This window comes from Schistocerca piceifrons, chromosome 5 (assembly GCF_021461385.2).
Source record: "Schistocerca piceifrons isolate TAMUIC-IGC-003096 chromosome 5, iqSchPice1.1, whole genome shotgun sequence".
Classification (NCBI taxonomy): domain Eukaryota; kingdom Metazoa; phylum Arthropoda; class Insecta; order Orthoptera; family Acrididae; genus Schistocerca; species Schistocerca piceifrons.
This window is the reverse complement of record NC_060142.1, coordinates 219,346,440-219,369,500: the sequence shown is the minus strand read 5'-3', so window position 1 is coordinate 219,369,500 and position 23,061 is coordinate 219,346,440. Positions and strand designations below refer to the sequence as shown.

The 23,061-nt window shown below is 41.0% G+C and overlaps 1 pseudogene; it reads right to left on the bottom strand.

Moving 5' to 3' along the window:
- Positions 1 to 22,106: 22,106 nt before the first annotated feature.
- LOC124799632 lies at positions 22,107 to 22,224 on the bottom strand (annotated as a pseudogene).
- Positions 22,225 to 23,061: the final 837 nt, after the last annotated feature.

Genomic DNA, 23,061 nt, shown 5'->3' with positions numbered 1-23,061 from the left:
TTTCCTCGCGTTTTCCTTGACGCATTATCGACAAAGATGTTGATTACAGTAGAACAACCCTTATCGGTGATACATTTCCAATCCTTTTGACCGTGGAGGCGTTGTTATCACATAGTGGCGGATGCTTGTGCTTTATAACACTTGTTTGAAAGAGTCTTGATAGGATGCAGTACGTTCCGGAAGCGCTGACTAGAAAACTTAAACGTCAAGTAATTTCCTAGAACTGAAGAGAAACGAGACATATAGCTGGTGTGAATGTGGGCATGCCGTAATTTTTTCAGCTGCTGTACACATATAAACGATAACTGCACTGTTTTGTCTGAAATAAGTATATGTTGCAGTGTAAAGCTACTGTGTGTTATGTACAGGCATGTCCAGGAAAAATGACTGTGTGTCCTTTCGTGAGGGAGGTATAGATTCAGCACCTCGATAGTCGTAAGGTGAACGAAAGGTTTTTTTATGTGGAAAATTCTGGCTATAGATACTGAGATTCATTCCAGAACCACGGTCATAAAGAGGAGATGTATCTAGTACACTGTTCGGTGTCAGACTGCGGCAGCAATCCTAATATTTAATTGTAGTTACACCAAACTCATTCGAACAAGATGGAGGCAAGGTATCTATTGAAAGTTCTGAGAAAGCAATTGTTGAAAGAGAAGTTGCAGCAGACCATTCATCTTTGGCGGGGATGCCGTCACTCATCCGCCACTGTGGCATAAGGACATCTCCAGACCAGTAGCTGTAATACACAAAAAAAACCGCCATTTTTCTCTTCTGTAGGACATAATTCTGTTTGCGTAATTGTTCCGATTTTCCCGTCTGTGCTTAGACAGTACTCTCTTTCCAAACAACAGGAATGTTTTTATGATTAACAGTGTTTTCGCGAGCGTGCACAGACATGAAGAGGGCTTTTAGCGGTGAGAACGCTTACCGTTTCTGAGATGTATGTTGATAGCAGGACGTCACGATTTCCAGGAAGGGAACGCGTGGAGTCTCGTTAGGACCATCAGGAAGAATGCATTCGGTGTTATTCTGGGCTATTTTCGTAAACCAGTCCTGTTAGGGCAGGAATTTCCATGCAGGCAAGCTGAGACACCACGAAAGCTCCTACAAATGCGGCAGTTAACTATTTCTGCAGCACTTTACGAATTCCGGGAAGGGGCTGATAAGTAATGGACGGGCTGTCCCGTTGCATCTCTCTCAGCACTGGACATGCAGCTCTGCATATTCGCGCCAGCAACGGTGCCTAGGTGAACACGTATTTCGACAGGTATTTCTCAGATGTCGTGTATCAATGGGATGCCCCTGCCTCACCCTTGCAGGCCCAAACTGACACCTGCACGTGGTTCGGCAGCTGATGGCCTCGTCGTCACTTTGCGGGGGCCGCAGTTGCATCCCGACTCCTGGGAGCTTGTGCGGTAGAGTCCCGTGCGGTCCAGTGGACAGGGTATGGCGGGTGGTGCGTGCTTCATGGTCGAAAGATTTTTAACTGTTTGTAATTACGTGTGATGTGTGTTTCGTGGCGGTATTCCCTGCGCAATCGGAATAAAAAAAGAAATGCGATCGATGTAATTACTTCAAGACCTGCATCTTTCCAAACAGCAGTGAATGAGGAGCAAGTGAAATCCAAGCCCCGCAAACTGATTTTTTTTTTAAATCAAAGAACAATATACCTTGGAATTTCCCTTCATGATTTCCTCCTCTCCAACGCAGTGCCGCCAATTTCCAGGTAGAGGAAGGGGGAGAGGGGAGGTGGCGAGGCGGCGGGGATGCGGTGGTGGGGATGGTGATCGATTTCCTGAAAAAATCTTTAAATAAATAAATAAACTATACTCCATACATTGTCTTGAATCCCCTAAATTGTTTCAATAAACAATGTACCACACATTGTCTACATTGCTTAAACAGTATTCCATGCAGAGCAATCGATTTCCAGACAAATTCTTTAACTAAATAAATAAACTATATTCCATACACGTCCATAAATAACTAAACAATATTCTATATATTGTCTAAATTGTTTAAACAATATTCTATAGGGTGTTACAAAAAGGTACGGCCAAACTTTCAGGAAACATTCATCACACACAAATAAAGAAAAGATGTTATATGGACATGTGTCCGAAACGCTTAATTTCCATGTTAGAGGTCATTTTAGTTTCGTCATTCCAACGTGATCAAATTGTAAATTTTCACAACCAACATGTGTGGGCTGACGAGAATCGCACGCAATTGTGCAATCACGTCATCAACACAGATTTTCTGTGAACGTTTGGGCAGGCATTGTTGGTGATGTCTTGATTGGGCCCCATGTTCTTCCACCTACGCTCAATGGAGCACGTTATCATGATTTCATACGGGATACTCTACCTGTGCTGCTAGAACATGTGCCTTTACAAGTACGACACAACATGTGGTTCATGCGCGATGGAGCTCCTGCACATTTCAGTCGAAGTGTTCGTACGCTTCTCAACAACAGATTCAGTGACCGATGGATTGGTAGAGGCGGACCAATTCCATGGCCTCCACGCTCTCCTGACCTCAACCCTCTTGACTTTCATTTATGGGGGCATTTGAAAGCTCTTGTCTACGCAACCCCGGTACCAAATGTAGAGACTCTTCGTGCTCGTATTGTGGACGGCTGTGATATAATACGCCATTCTCCAGGGCTGCATCAGCGCATCCATGCGACGGAGGGTGGATGCATGTATCCTCGCTAACGGAGGACATTTTGAACATTTCCTGTAACAAAGTGTTTGAAGTCACGCTGGTACGTTCTGTTGCTGTGTGTTTCCATTCCATGATTGATGTGATTTGAAGAGAAGTAATAAAATGAGCTCTAACGTGGAAAGTAAGCGTTTCCGGACATATGTCCACATAACATATTTTCTTTCTTTGTGTGTGAGGAATGTTTCCTGGAAGTTTGGCCGTACCTTTTTGTAACGCCCTGTATACACTACAATCGAATTCCCTCCAAGTGACCAATCAGCTGAATCTTTTAACGCCAATTTCCTGGAGGGAGGGTGGGAGGGAAGGTGGTTTACCAGAGGGGAGAGGTTAATTAATTGATCAATTTAATTAATTCACCAATTAGATTGATAAGAGTGAGAGGGGCTATCCGATAACTCAGACCTGAAAGTGTACCTGTAGCAGCGAGGCGGGAGGTTACATGAAGGGGAGGGGGGTGGGGGTGGGGGGGGGACAATAAGTTAAGTGCCTTTCAATCCAAAGGAAGGATCCTTTTAGCAGAACAATAGGTTAAGTGCCTGTCAGTCGAAAGGAAGGATCCTTTTAGCAGAACAATAGGTTGAGGATCTGTCAATCAAAGGAGAACAATAGGTTAAATACCTGTCAATCAAAGGAGAACAATAGGTTAAGTACCTTTCAACCATAGAAGAGCAATAGGTTTGCCCCTGAATACATACCCGCCCCTGATGTAGGCAAACCACACTAACAAAATGCACCTGTATGAACATTGTCCTACTACTAACTTATTCCACTTGATTTTGAGCATTCTTCCATAACATCACATCACAAACTCTTCAATCCTCTTCTTTTCTGATTTTTCGCCACAGTCCATGATTCACTTCCATGTAATCTTGTGCTTCAGACTGACCATCACAGCAGTTTCTGTCTTCAGTTTAATCTACGTTTGTTGATCGCAAACTTGTGTGCCCTCTTCTCGCACAATATTCTGCAAACCATGGCTGAGGAGCAACAGGCTGATTGGATATTCTGGAAAGTGTTTGACTTAGTGCCACACTGGAGACTGTTAAAGAAGGTCCAAGCTGATGGAATAGGATATCAGATTTATGAGTAGCTCAGAGACTATTTAAGGAATAGGACCCAGTATGTTGTCCTGGATGGCGATTGTCGTCAGACACAAAAGTATCGTCAGGGGTGCCCTCGGGAAGTGTTGTAGTATCGCTCTTGTTCTCTGCTTACATAAACGATCTGGCAGATAGGCAACAATCTGCGTCTTGTACCTGATGATGCTTTAGTGTATGGGAAGGTGTCACTGTAGACTGACTGTACTAGAATATAGGGTGACTTGGATGGAATTTCTATTTGGTGTGATGGGAAAAAGAATCCTCTGATGTTTGAATACGGTATTAATGGTGTGCATTTTGACAAAGGTACGTTGATTAAAGGCAGAACGTTGAAGATTGGCATGGAAATGGAACAAACATGTAACGTCTGTTGTAGGGGAAGTATTGCGAGTATTCTAGGAAAGCGGTTAAGGCGACCGCTCGCGAAAAGCAAGAAATCCAAGTTCAAGTCCCGGTCATTATCGTTGTTCCTTTACACAACTGATAATTATTTGCATTCTCAACTGCAAACGCATTTCATGAAATGCATAAAGGTCATGTTAAGTCACTGCTAAGCATCTACTACTACTAGGACTAACCATTGCAGTGGACACTTAGCTTATATACGTTGAGAAACTAATTCATATGGTGATGAGTAATAGACTATCCAGATTGGTAAGCCAGTCTACATTTATGAATTCTAAACCATTCGTTATGCTTTTGGCAGGGGCATCCTTACAAGAAACAAACAAAAAAATTACTGTGTACGCAAACAATTAACTTAAAGTGAACATGTGTGGGCACATTCTCATGGATGATTACACCACGGATGGTCAGAAGCGGGCAACCTCGAGAGCATTTCGAGGTACTTGAATCAAATCTTCTTTGATGCATAATGCGGATCACAGCCCAAAACAAAACAAGTGGTTCATGAGTTCTCTTTACTACAGTCGCAGTTGATATTGACGACTGGAAATCACAGTTTTTGGAGATGACGTCTAGATATGTCGACCCCAAGGCATAGACGATTGAGAGTGCGCCTTATAGTCTACATCTCTCGGTGGCCAGGTGCGAGATTTCTAGATGATTGAGGCCAATGGGATTGGTCTGCTAATTGTGGTTTTCACTTTCCCATTCTCGGTTTAGAAGAAGTCGTTTGCAAGATGTTGCTGGTTTTAATTTTATTGAACCTCAGTCTACATCTACACTGAAACTGGTGCACCTGCCTAATATTGTGTAGGGCCACCACGAGCCCGCAGAAGTGCCACAACACGACGTGGCATGGACTCGACTAATGTCTTAAGTAGTGCTTGAGGGAATTGTCACCCTCAATCCTGCAGTGTTGTCCATAAATCCGTAAGATTACGAGGGGGTGGAGCTCTCTTCTGAACAGCTCGTTGCAAGGCATCCCACGTATGCTCAATAATTTTCATGTCTGGGGGAGTTTGGTGGCCCGCGGAAATGTGTGAATTCAGGAGAGTGTTCCTGGAGCCACTCTGTAGCAATTCTGGGTGTGTGGGGTGTCGACCTGTCCTGCTGAAATTTACCAAGTCCGTCGGAATGCACAATGGACATGAATGGATGTAGGTGATCAGACAGGATGCTTACGTACGTGTCACTTACCAGAGTCGTGTCTAGACGTATCAGCGGTCCCATATCACTCCAACTGCACACGCTCCACACCTTTACAGAGCCTCCACAAGCTTGAAAACTCCCAGGGTGGCATGCAGGGTGCATGGATTCATGAGTTTGTCTCCATAACCGTACACGTCAGTCCACTCCATGCAATTTAAAATGAGACTCAACCGACAAGGCAACATGTTTCCAGTCATCAATAGTCTAATGTCAGTGTTGACGAGTCTAGGCGAGGTGTAAAGCTTTGTGTCGCACTGTCATCAGGTGTACAGGAGTGGGCCTTTGGCTCCGAAAGCCCATATCGATGATGTTTCGTTGAATGGTTCGCACACTGGCACTTGTTGATGGCCCAGCATTGAAATCTGCAGCAATTTGCGGAAGGGTTGCACTTCTGCCCACTTGAACCATTCTCTTCAGTCGTTATCGATCCCGTTCTTGCAGGATCTTTTCCCGGTCGCAGCGATGTTGGAGACTTGATATTTTGCCGGATACTTGATATTAACTGTATACTGGTGAAATGGTTGTACGGGAAAATCCCTACTTTATCGCTCCCTTGGAGATGCTGTGTCCCACAGCTCGTGCGCCGACCATAGCACACATTCAGACTCACTTAAATCTTGATAACCTGCCATAGTGGCAGCAGTAACTGATCTAACAGCTGCCCCAGGCACTTATTGTCTTATATAGGCGCTGCCGACCGCAGCGCCATATTCTGCCTGCTTGCATATTTGAATACGCATGTCTATATCAGTTTCTTTGGCGCTTCAGTATATTTCTAGGTCTATACTCTGCAAACCTCCTTGAAGTGCATGGCAGAGGCTACCTCCCATTGTACCAGTTGCTACGATTTCTTCCCGTTCCATTTACGTATGGAGCGCGGGAAGAATGAGTGTTTAAATGCCACTGTGTGTGCTGTAATTATTCTAATCTCGCTATCACAATCCCTATGTGAACGACACCTAGGGGGTTTTGGTATATTCCTAGAGTCATCATTTAAAGTCGGTTCTTGAAACTTTGTTAATACATTTTCTCGGGATAATTTATGTCTATCTTCAAGAATCTGCCAGTTCAGTTTCTTGAGCATCACTGTAACTCTTTACCATGGGTCAAACAAACCTATGATCATTCGTGCTGCCCTTCTTTGTATACGTTCAAAATTCCCTGTTAATCCTATTTAGTACAGGTTCCACACACTTGAGCAATACTCTAGAATGGGTTGCAATATGGATTTGTGAGCAATCTCCTTTATAGACTGATTGCACTTCCCCAGTATTCCACCAATAAACCTAAGTCTACCTATTGCTTTACTCACAGCTGAGCATATATATCGTCATTCCATTTCATATCTCCACGAAGTATTACATCCAAGCATTTGTATGAGTTGGCGGAATCCAACTGTGACGTACTGATATTAAAATCATAGAATACTAAGTTTTTTCTTCCAATCCATATGTGGCATACAGCAAACCAGTGCGAAACTACCTGTGAACGGGAAAGCGTTATGCAGATCTTGGTGCCTCTCGCGTCCATCTAGAAAAGATAACCTGAAGATGCGTAAATAAAGCGAAACGCGTCGTTGAAAAATAAAAAAACTAAAATTGCAACCAAGACTGTTTTTAACCAATACTACATTTTTTTCGCTTTGTGAAGTGCACAATTTTACACTTCTCATCATCTAAAGCAAGTTATCAATCCTTGCACCAGCACACTTCTCCGGGGCACACCCAAAGATACTTACACAGCTAACAATGACTCTTCATCCAAGGTAACATTCTATGGCTTTCTTACCAAGAAGTCCTCAATCCAATCACAATTTTCACTTGATACCCACATGATCGTACTTTTGACAGTAAGCGTAGGTGTGGTACTGAGTCAAATGTTTTTCGCATATCAAGAAATACTGCATCCACTTGCCTGCCTTGATCCAAAGGTTTCAGTATTTCATGTGAGAAAAGTGCGAGTTGGGTTTCACATGATCGATGTTTTCGGAATCCAGGCTGGTTGGCATGGAGTAAGTCATTCTGTTCAAGATACCTTATTATGTTTGAGGTCAGAATATGTTCTAAGACTCTACAACGAATCGATGTCAAGGATACTGGACGGTAGTTTTGTTGATCACTTCTACTACCCTTCTTGTAAAGGGGAGTTACCTGTGCTTTCTTCCAACTAATGGGACCTACGATAGATTATAATTATAATAGGGGCTAACCCAGTGGCAAATTCAATATAGAATCTGTAAGACTCCATCAGGCCCTGGAGCTTTTCTTCAGTTTTAACGATTTCAGCAGTTTCTCAAAGACACTGAACCTAATACCGATTTCTCACATCTTTTCAGTGGCATGAGGATTAACTCTGTCGACCGTTGGTGCACAATCGAGTAATGGAACTGGGTGTTGTGTGATGTCCTTAGCTTAGTTAGGTTTAAGTAGTTCTAAGTTCTAGGGGACTGATGACCATAGATGTTAAGTTCCATAGTGCTCAGAGCCATTTGAACCATTTTTTGAAGTAGTGGATGGCTAGGCTTTTTTTCCATGCAGGCAACAACAACAGATGACTGGGAGCTCAATATTTGCCACATGATATACTTAAGCAAGTGGAGTAGGCCGCAGACATCCAGTAATAAGATTGAAAGTCTAGTTCAGTGCATTATCAACCTCTTTGGCAGCGGGCAGACTTGTACGAGGCAGAGCACGCGTATTTGTCACAATTAACAGACTGATAATGCCGTTGTTATTAAAGTTTGTGGCTGATAAACGCATGTACTACTGATTATCTTCCTCACGATGTTATTTCTGTCTTCAGCTTTCAGCCTTGTGCTATAACAAGTGTCTGCCAGTTCAGAAATAAGGATCGCAGCAATCAAATGATTTACGAACAGTAAGTATAGTGCACACATTTTAACATGGTTGATTGTAAATGGGATTGCAGTGTGAAGGTCAATCAATTGCCGCAATGGAGAGGAGTAATGCTGGGGAAGTCTGTTTTGTAAGAAGTGTAGTTGTGGGTAGTACTTGTGATGTATCATGAATTTCTACGTCATTCATTCACACACACACACACACACACACACACACACACACACACACACACACACAAACTAAATATCATCCACCTTTCATCATTTTGAAAATAAAAGTTTTCCAAGGAAATTCTTTCATTCTACGGTTTAATTATGCGCCAAAGTTGGTTATAATGTAGGGGAGGGGGTACTAGCTAATGTCTAATTGCACTCGGTGGTTATGGTCTAAGAAAGCTTGGGAACCTCTGCTCTAGCCACAGGAATATAATTACAGTCGTTTTTTAAAGTGCATAGAGGGTAAATCGTTGAGCGATTTACACAAAGATCCGGTTAGTTTATTTCAATGCATTTTTAACGACAAGAGTTAGAGAATAAACATACAGCTAGTAAGTGCTTAATTCTTTCAAAAGTAATCAATGAAAATGTCACTGAGGGCAACTCTGGGTTTCTGATATTGCAATCAAACCCTCGTGAGATGACAGTTTTCCTGGCACGTCATAGGCAAGTGAAAAGCTTAAACAGATTATGAATCATTTGTTAAATACATAAGATAATCATGTGTAATTTTTATTATAGGCAAAAGTGTTATTAATTTTCTCTATGAAGAAAAAAATGGAAATGAGCGTATGGCATCGTTGGCTCGTGGGGCAAAGTGGGCAGGAGTCGAAACCAGAGGCCTGGCCACAGTGTCCTCCTCACCACCACCGAGCCTGTGGTGCTTAGGGAAATGGGAGACACGGGAATCAACGGTAGTGGAAGGCGTTGTTATTTATTTAGTTGCATGTGTTTTTGTAATATTCACTAATATCATGAAATTACGTGAACACATCGGCGAAGGAGAAAAGAAATATAAATTCTAGGTAAAGAAAAAGAAAGGAAAAGGGAAAAGCAAAAAGAAATAAAATCCGCGCAATCTGCGACGCGCTCTCTCATCCGCGGAGGTCAGAAGTAGAATAGATCGTAGGCGGTTGCAACTCAGACACCGCCGAGGGAGGACGGGTAGGTGCCCTCTGAGCCACGCACCCCCCAACTCAGTGGAGGTCTAACAAAGACCGCTCGAAGATAGTTAGCAAATAATGTTCGGTAACGTGGCGTGTTTTCGAGAGCTGCATGGGCTGTTCGTAAATAGGTCCAGAAGTCGAGGCGGGATTTAGGTCCCTCATGAAAGAGATAAGCGACCGCCCACCCTTTGACCCACGTAATAGCATGACATTTGGCGGCGGGAAAATATCGGTTCTCCGGGTATAGAAACATTCGAGGTTCGATTGTATCTGGTGGCACCCGGAGATAGCAGGCAATGATTTGCTGCACGAAGCGCCATACGTCTTGCGACAAGGCGCATGTCAGACGGTGTTCATCAGTGTCCAGTTGCTGGCAAAGGAGACAAAGAGGGGATTATGACAAGCCAATGTTGTGCAGTCGCTGCTTCGTGGCAAATTTCCTGTGGACTATGTGATACCACAGTGCCCGGACGTTTGCAGGGAGGTAGGGCTGGTGGACGGTAGTCCACACTATAGGCCACTGGATGGAGGGGAACACAGCGCAGCAACAGGCTGTAAAAATCCTTAGTCCTGGGTGGGCGTGTATCTGGGAGACTGGTATGTATGTAACTGTAGTCGACGAAAAAGGTCGAAAGATGGGACAAATGAGGCACGATATGGTCGACAGACACCGGTGGTGAGGTGGAAGCAGGTAGAGAAAATCTCCAACCCAGCCAGGAATCGAACCCAGGCCGACTTGCATGGCAGGCGAGCACGTTACCACTCAGCTAAGCAAGAGGACAGTATGAAGAATATTGTTATAGGCAGCTGCTGTAAGCGGGGATTGCCATCTGGTGCAACGTTGTTTTCCTGCCAGGCAGAGCTGCATCAGAAGATGAGTAATGAGAGCGAAGTATGTAATGTTGTAACCGATTTGTGTCTGTTTCGTATGTTTCATAACTTCACCTTCCGAGTGGAGAAACAATAAAAATAATAACCAATACATAAATTTTAGTACGCAAGATATGGGGAAACGATCGTCGGTGGAGCAGCAAAAAAGCAAGTTAAAAATTTCTACGTATTTTTCATTAACCCTGAACCCGAAACATCTCTGAAATGTGTGTAACTAGAAACATGTGGTCTCTCAGAACACCTTATATATTATATCACAGAACTCCACAAGTTGACAGAAATCAAGTAAATAGTCAGTTAATTCATGTTGTAAGTAAATTAAATTCTTTTCAGCCCATATAAACACTTTGTTGTTTAAATTATATAAAATAAACACGAAATATCACAAGTACGTGCAGTCATTCAGTGTCAGATTTCATAGGAATTTCACCGCTGTTATACCAGACAATATACACTACTGGCCATTAAAACTGCTACACCAAGAAGAAATGCAGATGATAAACAGGTATTCATTGGACAAATATATTAAACTAGAACTGACATGTGATTACATTTTCACGCAATTTGGGTGCATAGATCCTGAGAAATCAGTGCTCAGAACAACCACTTCTGGCGGTAATAACGGCCTTGATACGCCTGGGCATTGAGTAAAACAGAGCTTGGATGGCGTGTACAGGTACAGCTGCCCATGCAGCTTCAGCACGATACCACAGTTCATCAAGTGTAGTGACTAGCGTATTGTGACGAGCCAGTTGCTCGGCCACCATTGACCAGACGTTTTCAGTTGGTGAGAGATCTGGACAATGTGCTGTCAAGGGCAGCAGTCGAACATTTTCTGTATCCAGAAAGGCCCGTACAGGACCTGCAACATGCGGTCGTGCATTATCCTGCTGAAATTTAGGGTTTGGCAGGGATCGAATGAAGGGTAGAGCCACGGGTCGTAACACATCTGAAATGTAACCTCCACTGTTCAAAGTGCGGTCAATGCGAACAAGAGGTGACCGAGACGTGTAACCAGTGGCACCCCATACCATCACGCCGGGTGATACGCCAGTATGGCGATGACGAATACACGCTTCCAATGTGCGTTCACCACGATGTCGCCAAACACGGATGCGACCATCATGATGCTGTAAACAGAACATGGATTCATCCGAAAAAATGACGTTTTGCCATTCGTGCACCCAGGTTCGTCGTTGAGTACACCATCACAGGCACTCGTCTGTGATGCAGCGTCAAGGGTAACCGCAGCCATGGTCTCCGAGCTGATAGTCCATGCAGCTGCAAACATGGTCGAACTGTATGTGCAGATGGTTGTTGTCTTTCAAACGTCCCCATATGTTGACACAGGGATCGAGACGTGGCTGCACACTCCGTTACAGCCATGCGGATAAGATGCCTGTCATCTCGACTGCTAGTGATACGAGGCCGTTGGGATCCAGAACGGCGTTCCGTATTACCATCCTGAACCCACCGATTCCATACTCTTGCTAACAGTCATTGGATCTCGACCAACACGAGCAGCAATGTCGCGATACGATAAACCGCAATCGCGATGGGCTACAATCCGACCCTTATCAATGTCGGAAACGTGGTGGTACGCATTTCTCCTCCTTAAACGTGGCATCACAACAACGTTTCACCAGGCAACGCCGGTCAACTGCTGTTTTTGTATGTGTATGAGAAATCGGTTGGAAACTTTCCTCATGTCAGCACGTTGTAGGTGTCGCCACCGGCGCCAACCTTGTGTGTATGCTCTGAAAAGCTAATCATTTGCATATCGCAGCATCTTCTTCCTGTCGGTTAAATTTTGCGTCTTTAGCACGTCACCTTCGTGGTTTAGCAATTTTAATGGCCAGTAGTGTATTCCTAAATATAAATAAGATATTGCAGAAAATGTAGAAAAAAGATAGTAAACAACTGAACTGAAATATTAAATCACATCTCTTTTGTACAGTCGACACACATCTTTCTGCTGCATTCCAGGCAAACTGAGTGACCACATTTGGTGAACTTATACGCTATTTTTCTCTTCTTGGACGCAGGGCACTTCATACACGTCTTCCTTTTGTCCATTCTATCACTTAATATGCCTTCGCTTGGTTGCTGAGTGTCTCCCAGAACTTTGTCGATCATTTCCTTGATATTTCTAGGTAAATTTTGAATTTCCAGGCGTCTTCTTAGATGTGGCTCTATCAGCTACATGACCAGACTTTTTGTGAATTTGAGACGAGTTAGCATGGGGTTTCCTCTGTAGCACAAATACAGAACAAAACTGTTCACGGAACTGATGTTTACAAGTGTGTAAAAGACTGCCATTGGCCAGCGCCTTGTACGTCTGTTTGACGAATAATTGGCACATTTCATGTCGAGCAAATCTACTCCAGATTTCGTTGCATTGTAGTAACAAATAATTTCTGGATTATTTTTTATGGTATCATTTTCAATGGAATGAAATGCATGCTCTTAGTAATTGCATCAAGTAGCCTGATTGTCATCCTGTGACAGTTACTCAGTGCTAGTGACACCTCACTCCAGTTCACATGCATCCTGCAAGATGTCTTCTCAGCTTCTATCCCGTGTAATCAAGGATTGCAGTACTTCCTTCACTGGTACACCACTGAAGAGAGTTCTTCAGCACAGAAGTCACTGCTTACAGTTAAGTTCAGTTCACAGTTTATTCCTCAGATCCACACTACAATTTTCTTGTTTTGTCCATGGTGCAGCACTAGCACATACATGTGTAATTAGACTAGCTAATGATTTTGCTTATACTGTCAAACTGGGTATACAGATCTATCATACCATTTCACATCCTCACATATAGCTCTTTCAGACTGCCATCTCGAATCCCACATTATTGTACCATCCTATAATTAAATGAAATAATCTTTTATCATCCTAATAACCATTTTTAATCTAAAAATATACATATTCTTTAGGCACCTCTGTTTCTGGGCTAGTTTTAAGATGCTCTTAGCTGGTATTTCATATGCAAACAGCCAGCAACTCAGCACTATGTGGAAATGTTGCTGTTTGTCCCCTAATAATGTATTTTCCCTTACATCCACCTGTCCCAAGCTTAGTGAGAAAAAAATTGCTTAGCAACATGAACCAGCCGAGTAATGAATTTAATCTTCTATTAAATCCCACAGTAAAATTTTTGATTTTAACTCTGTTTCTTTTAGAGCACTTTGAGTGATTCTAAGTCAGTATTGTTGAATCTCATTATCTACATTATTACAATGGGGAAAAAACTTCTTTGCTTCAAAGCGATTCAGCTTTCGTTCTATAGCTATTCTCATAAATATTTCCTCAAACAGAAAATGCTCTTTCTCTCTCTCATACATTATGTCTTCTGCAAAATCATGAAATAGTTGTATTTTCTATACTATGTACAGTGGTGTAGAGAACATAACTGGTGGCTGAACATCCCCCCTAGCTCTCAGGGAAAGGAAAAAATATAGTGTGATAAGCTGTACATTGAAGACACAAGAATTAATGCCTTGTTTCTCTTAGGAACAAATGAAACCAGTGTTGTATTCTCAGATAATCCATATAATGCTGACCCAACTGGCCTACTTCTATCAGCCAAAAACTCTTGGGGAATTTCGCGTTTGTTCTTTCTGACAATTCCTATGTACGTTAGTCCTCTCTTGCTCAGCTCACGAATGAGTTCTATAGATGTAAACCAGCTGTCAGCGGTAATGTTTCTGTTACTGCCTTCTATTGGTATGCACAGATGTAAAACAGCCTGAGTTGGTTTGGCAAGTTTTTTCTCTTCTTCTGTCAGGCCACATCCAACATTATCTTTCTCTGAATATATGTAGGCATTGAAGGGGTAAGCGCTTCCAGACTCTGCCAGACACATAATTTTTATGCCGTATTTGGCTGGTTTGCTGGCCATGTAAATGCAGAAAGGACATTTTCCCCTAAATGAAACCAACATTTCATCCACTGTAACGTTGCCTTTAACACAGTATAACTGCTAACTGAAAACTAATTTCTCAAAAATATTTTATATTGCACCTGTGCGATCTGACTTCTTTCTTTCGTCTCTGGTAGTCGCATCGTCAAGTCTCAGGCTGCTTGAAGCATTTTAAAGCGCTTTGCCGACATTGTCACCACAAATATAGGACGAATGGTCATTCCTTTTCGAAAAGAGACGACTTGAATATTGATGTCATCATTAGAAGACCTATGAAAGGTTTGATGTCAACATAGTCAGTATCTCTGTAATTGGACAGATTAGTTTTTTCCTGCAAGTTTGCCCTTATTGTATTCAGTTTCACGTTTGTATGTAAAACTATTTTATTTATCATGTCATCATCAAATAACTTAAATTCTCCCATATTTGAGATTTAGTAGGTCTTTGTCCCGAACTTCGACTTTGGATGTTAGGCCAGGCATTCCTCCTTTCAGAATGTTGTGCTCTGGTGTTCTTCTCGTTCTAACAGGCTCAGAACGTTCCCACAGAAAAAATATTTTTCCCATAAAAGTATTGTGTTTGGTGTGAGGTATTATCTGTAGTATAGACCGCTCCAGGCTCTTCTTGCAATAAAACATTTTCTTCACTAGTATCACTCTTTGTTTCATGGTGACCATCACCTACCACGAAATCTGGATCAGCATCATAATCGTCAAATGTGCCGTCATCGATCCCTTTTTCCTCTTCAACTAAATCCCATAACGGCGCTTGCACCCAAGCTTCCAAATCTGGCTTAGCTGCAGATATGTCACTCTTCTTAGAAAATCGATCTATGTTATACCTGAAATATTACATAAATTCGTGCATAGAAAAAGACGTTATAAAATAATAGCCCCTGAAAGCAGAATATGTCGTAAATAGACACCTGAATTTAAAATAAATGAGGGGTCTGAGAGATCGATGTTCAGATTAAAGACACTATGTTTTCCTTTTAAAAAACGATTTAAAAGTCGCTATAATGCAGTTTTCCAACAGAGTTGCAACTGGAACCTTTTGCAAATCGCCATTCGTCTTTAAAAATATTAAAAATACTTCATACCTCCAGGTATACCCCCCCCCCCCCCAAACAAACTATTGTGGCGCTCTTGAGTACTTTCTGTAGCATTAGTTGCGTGAGTTTTGAGGTTATGTGTGTTTGTAGAGTGTAGACAGACCAAAGCCTAGTAAAAAATGAGACAGACCTTCGACCAGTATTTATGGTCGAAGAGACAGACTGAAATATGAAGTGGGGAACGGAGAATATTGTTCGCTTTTCGGGTATCTATATTTTGCATAGGTGTTTGTGGGATTTCAGTGATGCTGATTACAAAAATAAGCAACATATTGCTGCCGCTGAGACCGTCATGTGCGATCATAACATAGATGGTTTGACAATATCTGAGCTGCAGGGCAAAATTTATTGCGTTAGGAGCACATATACTACTGAATTAAGAAAAATACAGGCAAGTGTAATTCTAGCTGTGACAATGTTATCATCTACAAAACTAAAATCCCATCGTTCGAGTTGGACAACTGTTAAAGGAATATTGTTGACAGGGGGAAGGCTATACAAATTCAAGAAGCTGCATTCTTTATTTAATATTCATTTATCTAAAACGTCGCTGCAGTGCTCCCCATTCACATATGTTAGATTCTTGAAATATTGCCACTGTACAGATCTATCTTCAAGAGAGTAGTTTGCAAACCATTCTCTTCTTAATGCGGTCTGCTTCAAATAATTATTGTTGCAAATGTTAATAACTATTACTGTTAAAGTTAATAATTACTGGTGTTAATGAAATAACGTCATCACCAACAAAAACGATATCTTATAGCACGCCGAGTGTTCTCGATTGTAATGCACGCAATATGATATGTAATTTCAGTTCTGCCGACAGTGCTTCATGCATTACAGTACCTTTATTCCTTATCGCATAATTAATTCTATTTAAAAGAAACGTGAACAGTTATGGTGACATTCAAGGATAATTAAAAGAACTTCTAGGATCTTCCATTATAAATTATTTCAGCAAGGATGCTGAGCAACCGAGCTGACGTCTTTTCTTCATCCAGTCACAAATCGAAACACGTTTCTTATATTTTTCTTATGCAGCGATTCCACGCAACAAGCTTTAACTCCATCATAACTCTTGCGACGTGCAGCTGCCAAAACTTTCATTTCAGACACGACTCACGGACTCATCACAAAACGACGAAACTGAAGTGTATACTGGTGTCGCCGTGTCTACAATCTATGAAAGCACTTGCGTGCAACTCATTCCACGCAACTAGTGGCGCAACCCAATGTCGTCGTGTAAACTATGCTTAAGGGTTAATCTTCTTGCATCATGTTTTGAGGGCTTTGAATGAACCTTAGTGCATTTATCAGCGTTCAAGTAGGGAAAGAAGTAATTTCCGCGTGACTTTAAGAATTAAATGTAATGTGCAAGTCAAAACAACGATTAATGCAGCAATAACCAGAGCGCTGCGAGATTCATTTTTTTTTTGTTAAGTGATGGAGATGTAACAGTTACTGATGCAATAGTAAGAATTGGACAATAGATTACCATATTAAATATCTTACTATTACATTTAGTGTTGTTTTGATAATTTTGAACAATTCCAAGTTGTAGTGAAGATTGCCAGACAAAATGAAATGCAACGTGGCCGTCATACTGATGTCGCCTTGGAATCAACATCATACTGATGTCGCCTTGGAATCCGAAGTAGGAGAACAGAGTACCCAAGAATTACAACGGGCAAATCCGATGCTTAACTTTGAAAAAAATTCGAATCCGTGGTTTCGGCAGTGACTGAAATATCATAAAATCAGGACGCTATAGCCAAAAACCAGGAGGGTGTGGCTCATAAGATTTCAGAGAATTCTAAAAAGTAAGATACTATAGCAGAAAAGCAGGAGGTTGTGGTTACAGAAATGGCGAAGATTTTAAAGGTCGTGCAGAAGCAGAACGAGCTTGCGTCCATGCTTGCTGCACTTTCAGGTAGACAGACTAAGATGGTGAAAGAATTATCTACCGGAATATCGGAACTAAGGAGTGCGTGAAGGTATACCGGAGGTTGTGCAGATATTAACCGGAGTGGTTAACAAGACAAAGCTGTCACATTCTGCACCACGCTAAAATGGGCGACTGCTTTCGAGCAGGGTTGATAATTTTGCAGTAGTTCTGGGGCAACCTTTGCACAAGCAGTTTAAACCGCAAGATAATGCTACAGAAAGTACTCAAGAGCGCCACAATAGTTTGTTTGGGAGGGGTGGTGGGGAGGGGTATACCTGGAGGTATGGAGTATTTTTAATATTTTTAAAGACGAATGGCAATTTGCAAAAGGTTCCAGTTGCAACTCTGTTGAAAACCTGCATAATAGCGACTTTAAAATCTTTTTTTAAAAGGAAAACAGCTTACCACACTATATTTTTCCTTTCCCTGAGAGCTAGGGGGGATGTTCAGCCACCAGTTATGTTCTCTACACCACTGGTACATAGTATAGAAAACACAACTATTTTATGATTTTGCAGAAGACATAATGTATGAGAGAGAGAGAGAATTTTCTGTTTGAGGAAATATTTATGAGAATAGCTATAGAACGAAAGCTGAATCACTTTGAAGCAAAGAAGTTTTTTCCCCATTGTAATAATGTAGATAATGAGATTCAACAATACTGACTTAGAATCACTCAAAGTGCTCTAAAAGAAACATAGAGCTAAAATCAAAAATTTTACTGCGGAATTTAATAGAAGATTAAATTCATTACTCGGCTGGTTCATGTTGCTAAGCAATTTTTTTCTCACTAAGCTTGGGACAGGTGGATGTAAGGGAAAATACATTATTAGGGGACAAACAGCAACATTTCCACATAGTGCTGAGTTGCTGGCTGTTTGCATATGAAATACCAGCTAAGAGCATCTTAAAACCAGCCCAGAAACAGATGTGCCTAAAGAATATGTATATTTTTAGATTAAAAATGGTTATTAGGATGATAAAAGATTATTTCATTTAATTATAGGATGGTACAATAATGTGGGATTCGGGATGGCAGTCTGAAAGAGCTATATTGTGAGGATGTGAAATGGTATGATAGATCTGTATACCCAGTTTGACAGTATAAGCAAAATCATTAGCTAGTCTAATTACACATGTATGTGCTAGTGCTGCACCATGGACAAAATAAGAAAATTGTAGTGTTGATCTGAGGAATAAACTGTGAACTGAACTTAACTGTAAGCAGTGACTTCTGTGCTGAAGAACTCTCTTCAGTGGTGTATCAGTGAAGGAAGTACTGCAATCCTTGATTACACAGGATAGAAGCTGAGAAGACATCTTGCGGGATGCATGTGAACTGGAGTGAGGTGTCACTAGCACTGAGTAACTGTCACGGGATGACAATCAGGCTACTTGATGGAATTACTAAGAAATAAACTGTGTGCCTTTAGCCACTTAAGAAAACTTCATAATTTGCTCAGATGATAATAAGACTGCAAGTGGCAGACTACAAGAACATCCTATGTAAGGGGTTGTGGTGGTCATGAACAGTGATGTACCGGTACACTTATAGTCATAGAACATGTGACATGTAAGTAGTTGAAATTGACAGCAGAGCAAAAATGACAACTTTTGCTATAAAAAAAATCTTAGACTGTCCTTCCCTAGGATTATAAGCTGCTACGAGTTAAGATCTTTTTTTTTTTTTTTAAAAAAAAGGGGGGGGGGGAGAGAAAAAGAAAACAGAGTACACCTCTGTTTTTTCTCCTCTGGAAGCTATAGTTATTTGTTCCTAATACTCAAGTACATTGGTCCTCATGTTGTCATCATGAAGGTCCCCTTTCAATGCCTCAAACCACACACCATTCACCTGAACAACAGTCTGTCCACTGATGGACCAAGAAACAAAATAAGAACAATTCCATTTATCATGTCCAATTAAAATTCTGATACAGTCAGTTTGTGGAATATAGTGTCTCACTATACATGAAAGTGATTTAAATAATGAAAAGGACAGTTTTCCAGAATATGCAGATATAAAGGTTGTGTAATCCATTAATAGGAACACAGTCTTGTTAATGAAAAGTCTGTATGTGAAAAACATTTCATTGAATATGTTTGTATATGTGTTTGAAAACTTGTAACTTAATATGGATAAATATGCAATTGAAATAGTTCAGTGTTTAATATGAGAACAAAGAACCTTTCATCAAACACATTTTATGAGAATTTCCTAACAAAGAACAAGACATTTTTGTAAGTGTAAAACAATAAATATGAAAACAAGGGGAAACTACAGCTGTAATTTTTCCCAAGGCCTTGCAGTTCTACTGTATGGTTAAACAATGAGGGCATCCTCTTGGGTACAATATTGCGGCGGTAAAATAGTCCCCCATTCGGATCTCCAGGCAGGGACTACTCAAGAGGACATCATTATCGAGAGAAACAAAACTGCGGATCAGAGTGTGGAATGTCAGGTCCCTTAATTGGGCAGGTAGATTAGAAAATTTAAAAAGGGAAATGAATGGGTTAAAGTTAAATACAGTAGGAATTAGTGCCGTTCGATGGCAGGCGGATCAAGAATTCTGGTCAGGTGAATACAGGGTTATAAATACAGAATCAAATAGGGGTAATGTGGGAGTAGGTTTAATAATGAGTAAAAAAAATAGAAATGCAGATAAGGTCCTATGAACAGCATAGTGAACACATTATTGTAGCCAAGATGGACATGAAGCCCACACCCATCACAGTACAAGTTTATATGCCAACTACTTCCGCAGATGAGGAGGAGACAGAGGATATACATGATGAGATAAAAAAAATTATTCAGGTAGTTAAGTGAGATGAAAATTTAATAGCCATGGGGGACTGGAATTCAATTGTAGGAAAAGGTAGAGAAGAAAAAGTATAGGTAAATATGGACTGGGAGAAAGGTATGAAAGAGGAAGCTGCCTGGTAGAATTTTGCACAGAGCATAATTTAATCATAACTAACATTTGGTTTATGTATCATGAAAGAAGGTTGTATACATAGAAGAGACCTGGAGACACCGGAAGGATTCAGATTGATTATATGATGGTTAGACAGAGATTTAGGAACCAGGTTTTAAATTGTAAGACATTCTCAGCGGCAGATGTGGACTCTGACCACAATTTCTTGGTTATGAACTGTAGATTAAAACTAAAGAAACTGAAATAAGGCAGCGTTTTAAGAAGGTGGAACCTGGATAAACTGAAGGAACCAGAGGTTGCAGAGAGTTTCACAGAGAATATTAGGGAATGAGTGATAAGTAAAGGGGACAGGAATACAGTAGAAGAAGGATGGGTAGATTTGAGAGATGAAATAGTGAAGGCAGCACAGGATCAAGTAGGTAAAAAGATGAGGGCTATTAGAAATCCTTGGGTAACACAAGAGATATTGAATTTGATCAATGAAAGGAGAAAATATAAAAATGCAACAAATGAAGCAGGTGAAAGGCAGTAAAAATGTCTAAAAAATAAGACTGACAAGAATGGCAAAATGACTAAGCAGGAATAGCTGGAGGACAAAAATATAAGGATGTAGAAGCATATATCACTAGGGGAAAGATAGATGCTGCCTACAGGAAAATTAAAAGACCATTGGAGAAAAGAGAACCACCTGTATGAATGTCAAGAGCTCAGATGGAAAACCAGTCCTACGCAAGAAGGGGAAGCAGAAAGGTGGAAGGAGTGTACAGAGGGTCTTTACAAGGGAGATGTACTTGAGTGCTATATTATTGAAGTGGAAGAAGGTGTAGATGAAGATGAGAAGGGAGATATGATACTGTGTGAAGAATTTGACAAAGCACTGAAAGACTTAAGTCTCTGAGAGTAGACAACATTCTGTTAGAGCTTCTGACGGCCTTGGGAGAGCCAGCCATGACAAAACTCTTCCATCTGGTGAACAAGATGTATGAGACAGGCGGAATAACATCAGACTTCAAAAATAATATAATAATTCCAATTTCAAAGAAAGCAGGTGCCGACAGTTGTGAAAATTACTGAAAAATCAGTTTAATAAGTCATAGTTGCAAAATAATAACACAAATCCTTTGCAGAAGAATGGAAAAGCTGTTCGAAGCTGACCTCAGGGAACTTCAGTTTGGATCTCAAGAAATGTAGGAACACACAAAGCAATACTGATCCTACGACTTCTTATAGAAGGTAGGTTAAGGAATGGCAAACCTACATTTATAGCATTTGTAGATTTAGAGAAAACTTTTGACTATATTGACTGGAATGCTCACTTTGTAATTCTGATGGTAGCAATGGTAAAATTAAGGAAGCAAAAAGCTATTTACAACTTGTACAGAAATCAGGCAGCAATTAGAAAAGCAATAGGCATGAAAGGGAAGCAGTGGTTGAGAAACGAGTGAGACAGGGTTGTAGTCTATCCCTGATGTTATTCAATCTGTATCTTGAGCAAGCAGTAAATGAAACAAAAGAAAAATTTGGAGTAGGAATTAAAGTCCAGCGAGAAGAAATAAAAACTTCAAGGTTTGATGATGACATTGTAATTCTGTCAGAAGCAGCAAACGACTTGGAAGAGCCGTTGAACGGAATGGACTGTCTCTTGAAAAGAGGGTATAAGATGAACATCAACAAAAGCAAAACAAGGATAATGGAATGTAAAAAAAAAGGGGGGGGGCATGGGGTCAGCACACCGCTCTCCCGGTCGTTATGATGGTATTCTTGACCGAAGCCTCTACTATTCGGTCAGTTAGCTCCTCAATTGGCATCACGAGGCTGAGTGCACCCCGAAAAATGGCAACAGCGCATGGCAGCCTGGATGGTCACCCATCCAAGTGCCGACCACGCCCGACAGCGCTTAACTTTGGTGATCTCACGGGAACCAGTGTATCCACTGTGGCAAGGTCGTTGCCTGTCTAATTAAATCAGGCAATGTGAGGGAATTACATTAGGAAATGAGACACTTAAAGTAGTAGATGAGTATTGCTATTTGGGAAGCAAAATAACTGATGATGGTTGATGTAGGAGGGATATAAAACCTAGGCTAGCAATGGCAAGAAAAGTGTTACCAAAGAAGAGAAATTTGTTAACATTGAGTATAGATTTAAGTGTCAGGAAGACCATTCTGAAAGTATTTGTATAGAGTGTAGCCATGTATGGAAATGAAACATGGACGATAAACAGTTTAGACAAGAAGAAAATAGAAGCTTTTTAAATTTGGTGCTGCAGAAGAATGCTGAAGATTAAACAAGTAGATCTTGTAACTAATGAGGAGGTAGGGAACAGAATTGGGGAGAAGAGAGATTTGTGATACAACCTAACTAGAAAAAGGAATCAATAATTTAGTACTGGAAGGAAGAGGGAGACCAAGAGATGAATACAGTAAGCTGATTAAGAAGGATGTATGTTGCAGTAGTTACTCAGAGCTGAAGAGGCTCTCACAGGGTAGAGTACCATGGAGATCTGCATCAGACCAGTCTTTGGACTGAATACCAAGACAACAAGAGCAACAACAAAACAACATATATTCAAAATGTATGAAAAAATATTCAGTGTAGCAAAAGTACTCGTAATGTAATGTCAAATGCTCCACTGGTGGTTATGCCTGGTTTTTCATCGAGCATACACTGAATGGTGAGGTGAAGTTAGAATTTGTCCAGGATGAGAGTTATGCAAATTGTCTAACTCCATGTACTTGGGAAAAAATTGTACATACAGTATGAAAATTTATAAACTGGTTATCACACCAT